Raw genomic sequence first — 6,087 nt, 5'->3', positions numbered from 1 at the left:
CTTAAGGGCAGCCCCTAACCGCTAATCCTAAACTCTCTACATTGTTAATATGAAACAAGAACACAAGTATAGAGAGGAAATCGGTTTCTCTTCTATTAGATTGTTGTATTGTGTTACATATGAGGTGAAATACAAAGCTTAATATAGGAGAATACAAGGTCATATGACCGTTAGAGAGAAGAAGAGAGTGATGAAAGTGACATTCTCGATTTGGTGTTGGTGAGAGTGACCTTTCCTTCCTTCACCAACCAAGGGCACATGTGATCTTCCCATAAGCCTCTCTCTCTTGTAGGGCCTCGCTTTCCTCCTCTCAAACTCGGCCTCTCTATCTACTGGACCGAGCGCAGGCCTAAGGGCCGAGACCGTACGGACGGGCCTTCTCTTCATCGTACGGACGGGCCTGTACGGACGGGCCTGTACGGACGGGCCTGTACGGACGGGCCTGTACGGACGGGCCTTCTCTTCAATGTGTTCACGGCCTAACTGGCCGCTCACCGGACATGGGTCCGTTCACGGACACGGTACATGGTACCGGACACGGTACATGGTCGCTCACGGACACGGACATGGCCTTACCGGCCTTTACATGGCCTTTCCGGCCTTTCTTCTCTTCTTCCAAGGCTCGGCCTTACCGGCCTCTCCTCTCTCCTCCTTGGTACATTCTAATACTCTTTTTCCAAGGTCAAGGGACATCATGGATAGTGGAGTCTATACTCTTTTTCCCTTAACAAAGTTTTATCCCAAGAGGTTTTCTTTGTTGAGGTTTTTAATGAGGTAGATGACACTAGTCCACCCTTGATCTTTGGTCCCCATGGTGCCCTGCAGATCAAGCGTGCGGGGGAGTATTAGAATGTACCAAGGAGGAGAGAGGAGAGGCCGGTAAGGCCGAGCCTTGGAAGAAAAGAAGAAAGGCCGGAAAGGTCAAGACTTTTTTTTAAATTGAAACACAGCAACAAAAACCAACAAAACTTGTTCTAAAGACTTCTCTCAATCCTCTTCTTCAATGACCTTAGTGCCAAGTCCACTGAGACCTTCTGCAGGGATTTCAGCAACTGTGACAAGGGAGAAGAACTCTTCCTTTGCGTCTTCATCATCGTTTCTCTTACGTGCAACACGAACCCTGATCCTCCTTGGTGGTCCTCTGATACCTTTGCTCCAGATTTGCTTGTTCATTCACGTCTACCCTAACGTCCTTAGTCCCCATAGCTTTCTCTGCGAACTTCCTGATCTCCTTGATGGCATTTGGTGCCTTCTTCTTAAAGGTGCATTTGTGAAGGCGTCTGTGGAGGTTAATGGTGTACTCTCTGGTAACCACTTCCTCTTTCCTTCCCTTTTTCTCAGACATCTTCTCTTTCGTCTGCGACTTAACTCTTCTTTACCTTTGGGTTGAAGAACGTCGAGAAAACTAACAAGTGCGGAGTCCGAATACAGAGCCATGAGGAAACTAACAACGGAACTGATGTGGTTGAAGGCTCTCCTCAAGGATCTTGGAATTGAATCAACAAAGCCTATCACAATGCATTGTGATAATGAAGCCGCTATCCATATAGCAACCAATTCAGTGTTTCATGAGAGAACCAAACATATTGAAGTGGATTGCCATAAAGTTCGAGAACAAATCAAGCTTGGTGTCGTCCTACCGTGTCATACCGAAAGCAAAGATCAACTAGCTGACATTCTCACCAAAGCAGCAAGTCCACAAGTGTGTGAACACATTCACTCGAAGCTCGGTCTCATAGACCTCACTCGGCCGTAAGATTCCATCTCGGCACCTACACTCTTTTTCCCTTGTGTATAGTTTTTCCCAAGAGGTTTTCTATACTAAGGTTTTTAATGAGGTGGGTGCCCATTTGTTCAAGCTTGATCACCTTAGTCAAGCTTGAGGGGGAGTATGAAATGGCACACCACCGTCCGTACGGCCGTACGGACGTCCGTACAACCAACGGAGTGGGCCGTCCGTACAACCAACGAATGTCAAGTCCGGTCCATCAATAAGAGCCTCCAACGGTCATAAGAATTCGAGAACCTTCCCCATGTGAGCCGTTGGACGAGTTGCGCAAGTGGAGAGTCAAAGGGAGATCACATGTTTAGTTAAGGAGATGTCACTATCTCCATTTGTAATTGTGTATAGTATCTTAGGAGAATATTCTTTTGTATATGGCTATAATAAGGTTGTAACTATGTTCTAAATGAAGTAAGAAGAGAAAATATCTCTTTCTCCAATTCTCTCCATGCGCCTACACTCTTCCCTTCTCTATCCGATCTCTACTCTTAGTTACTCTCAAATCTCTCTAATTTAAAACTTTCACTTAAGCCCGTTTTATCCCAAAACAAGCTTAAACCAAGAAAACATGCTAAAACCGATAGAAAACATTGATTTGAAGCAGTAACCAGCTATGTTACTCTTTCTAGGGTCAATATATGTAACAATCCAATGCATTTGACTAATTATAAGAGTTCGGGTTGATTTGGAGTGTTTAAACACCACGTTTACCCATTTTGTCCCGAAACAAGCTAAAATCGAGAAAACATTGATTCGAAGCAGTGAACAGCTTTGTTACTGTTTCTAGGGTCAGAATGTGTGACAATCCAATGCATTTGACTAATTGTAAGAGTTCGGGATGAATTTGGAGTGTTTAGACAACACTTAAGCCCGTTTTATCCCAAAACAAGCTTAAACCAAGAAAACATGCTAAAACCGATAGAAAACATTGATTTGAAGCAGTAACCAGCTATGTTACTCTTTCTAGGGTCAATATATGTAACAATCCAATGCATTTGACTAATTATAAGAGTTCGGGTTGATTTGGAGTGTTTAAACACCACGTTTACCCATTTTGTCCCGAAACAAGCTAAAATCGAGAAAACATTGATTCGAAGCAGTGAACAGCTTTGTTACTGTTTCTAGGGTCAGAATGTGTGACAATCCAATGCATTTGACTAATTGTAAGAGTTCGGGATGAATTTGGAGTGTTTAGACAACACTTAAGCCCGTTTTATCCCAAAACAAGCTTAAACCAAGAAAACATGCTAAAACCGATAGAAAACATTGATTTGAAGCAGTAACCAGCTATGTTACTCTTTCTAGGGTCAATATATGTAACAATCCAATGCATTTGACTAATTATAAGAGTTCGGGTTGAATTTGGAGTGTTTAAACACCACTTTTACCCATTTTGTCCCGAAACAGGCTAAAACCGAAAATACACTGATTCGAAGCAGTGAACAGCTTTGTTACTGTTTCTAGGGTCAAAATGTGTGACAATCCAATGCATTTGACTAATTGTAACAGTTCCGGATGAATTTGGAGTGTTTAGACAACACTTAAGCTCGTTTTATCCCAAAACAAGCTTAAACCAAGAAAACATGCTAAAACCGATAGAAAACATTGATTTGAAGCAGTAACCAGCTATGTTACTCTTTCTAGGGTCAATATATGTAACAATCCAATGCATTTGACTAATTATAAGAGTTCGGGTTGAATTTGGAGTGTTTAAACACCACGTTTACCCATTTTGTCCCGAAACAAGCTAAAATCGAGAAAACATTGATTCGAAGCAGTGAACAGCTTTGTTACTGTTTCTAGGGTCAGAATGTGTGACAATCCAATGCATTTGACTAATTGTAAGAGTTCGGGATGAATTTGGAGTGTTTAGACAACACTTAAGCCCGTTTTATCCCAAAACAAGCTTAAACCAAGAAAACATGCTAAAACCGATAGAAAACATTGATTTGAAGCAGTAACAGCTATGTTACTCTTTCTAGGGTCAATATATGTAACAATCCAATGCATTTGACTAATTATAAGAGTTCGGGTTGAATTTGGAGTGTTTAAACACCACTTTTACCCATTTTGTCCCGAAACAGGCTAAAACCGAAAATACACTGATTCAAAGCAGTGAACAGCTTTGTTACTGTTTCTAGGGTCAAAATGTGTGACAATCCAATGCATTTGACTAATTGTAACAGTTCTGGATGAATTTGGAGTGTTTAGACAACACATAAGCTCGTTTTATCCCAAAACAAGCTTAAACCAATAAAACATGCTAAAACCGAGAGAATACATTGATTTGAAGCAGTAAACAGCTATGTTACTCTTTCTAGGGTCAAAATATGTAACAATCCAATGCATTTGACTAATTATAAGAGTTCGGGTTGATTTGGAGTGTTTAAACACCACGTTTACCCATTTTGTCCCGAAACAAGCTAAAATCGAGAAAACATTGATTCGAAGCAGTGAACAGCTTTGTTACTGTTTCTAGGGTCAGAATGTGTGACAATCCAATGCATTTGACTAATTGTAAGAGTTCGGGATGAATTTGGAGTGTTTAGACAACACTTAAGCCCGTTTTATCCCAAAACAAGCTTAAACCAAGAAAACATGCTAAAACCGATAGAAAACACTGATTTGAAGCAGTAACCAGCTATGTTACTCTTTCTAGGGTCAATATATGTAACAATCCAATGCATTTGACTAATTATAAGAGTTCGGGTTGAATTTGGAGTGTTTAAACACCACTTTTACCCATTTTGTCCCGAAACAGGCTAAAACCGAAAATACACTGATTCAAAGCAGTGAACAGCTTTGTTACTGTTTCTAGGGTCAAAATGTGTGACAATCCAATGCATTTGACTAATTGTAACAGTTCCAGATGAATTTGGAGTGTTTAGACAACACTTAAGCTCGTTTTATCCCAAAACAAGCTTAAACCAAGAAAACATGCTAAAACCGAGAGAAAACATTGATTTGAAGCAGTAACAGCTATATTCCTCTTTCTAGGTTCAAAATATGTAACAATCCAATGCATTTGACTAATTATAAGAGTTCGGGTTGAATTTGGAGTGTTTAAACACCACTTTTACCCATTTTGTCCCGAAACAAGCTAAAATCGAGAAAACATTGATTCGAAGCAGTGAACAGCTCTGTTACTGTTTCTAGGGTCAGAATGTGTGGCAATCCAATGCATTTGACTAATTGTAAGAGTTCGGGATGAATTTGGAGTGTTTAGACAACACTTAAGCCCGTTTTATCCCAAAACAAGCTTAAACCAAGAAAACATGCTAAAACCGATAGAAAACATTGATTTGAAGCAGTAACAGCTATATTACTCTTTCTAGGGTCAATATATGTAACAATCCAATGCATTTGACTAATTATAAGAGTTTGGGTTGAATTTGGAGTGTTTAAACACCACTTTTACCCATTTTGTCCCGAAACAGGCTAAAACCGAAAATACACTGATTCGAAGGAGTGAACAGCTTTTTACTGCTTATAGGGTTAAAATGTGTGACAATCCAATGAATTTTACTAATTGTAAGAGTTCCAGAAAAATTTGGAGTGTTTAGACAACACTTAAACCGTTTTATTCTAAACAGGCTTAAACCGAGAAAACAGGCTAAAACCGAGAGAAACATGGATTCGAAGCAGTAAACAGCTATTTTACTCTTTCTAGGGTCAAAATATGTAACAATCCAATGCATTTGACTAATTATATGAGTTCGGGTTGAATTTGGAGTGTTTAGACACCACGTTTACCCATTTTGTCCCGAAACAAGCTAAAATCGAGAAAACATTGATTCGAAGCAGTGAACAGCTTTGTTACTGTTTCTAGGGTCAGAATGTGTGACAATCCAATGCATTTGACTAATTGTAAGAGTTCGGGATGAATTTGGAGTGTTTAGACAACACTTAAGCCCGTTTTATCCCAAAACAAGCTTAAACCAAGAAAACATGCTAAAACCGATAGAAAACATTGATTTGAAGCAGTAACCAGCTATGTTACTCTTTCTAGGGTCAATATATGTAACAATCCAATGCATTTGACTAATTATAAGAGTTCGGGTTGAATTTGGAGTGTTTAAACACTACTTTTACCCATTTTGTCCCGAAACAGGCTAAAACCGAAAATACACTGATTCAAAGCAGTGAACAGCTTTGTTACTGTTTCTAGGGTCAAAATGTGTGACAATCCAATGCATTTGACTAATTGTAACAGTTCCGGATGAATTTGGAGTGTTTAGACAACACTTAAGCTCGTTTTATCCCAAAACAAGCTTAAACCAATAAAACATGCTAAAACCGAGAGA

General features: G+C 39.8%; 1 pseudogene; it reads right to left on the bottom strand.

Moving 5' to 3' along the window:
• Positions 1-915: 915 nt before the first annotated feature.
• LOC147942400 (large ribosomal subunit protein eL31x pseudogene) lies at positions 916-1,400 on the bottom strand (annotated as a pseudogene).
• Between the last annotated feature and the right edge of the window lie 4,687 nt (positions 1,401-6,087).

Source organism: Camelina sativa, chromosome 6 (assembly GCF_030686135.1).
Source record: "Camelina sativa cultivar CO46 ecotype springtype chromosome 6, ASM3068613v1".
NCBI lineage: Eukaryota > Viridiplantae > Streptophyta > Magnoliopsida > Brassicales > Brassicaceae > Camelina > Camelina sativa.
This window is presented reverse-complemented; position numbering and strand designations above follow the sequence as displayed.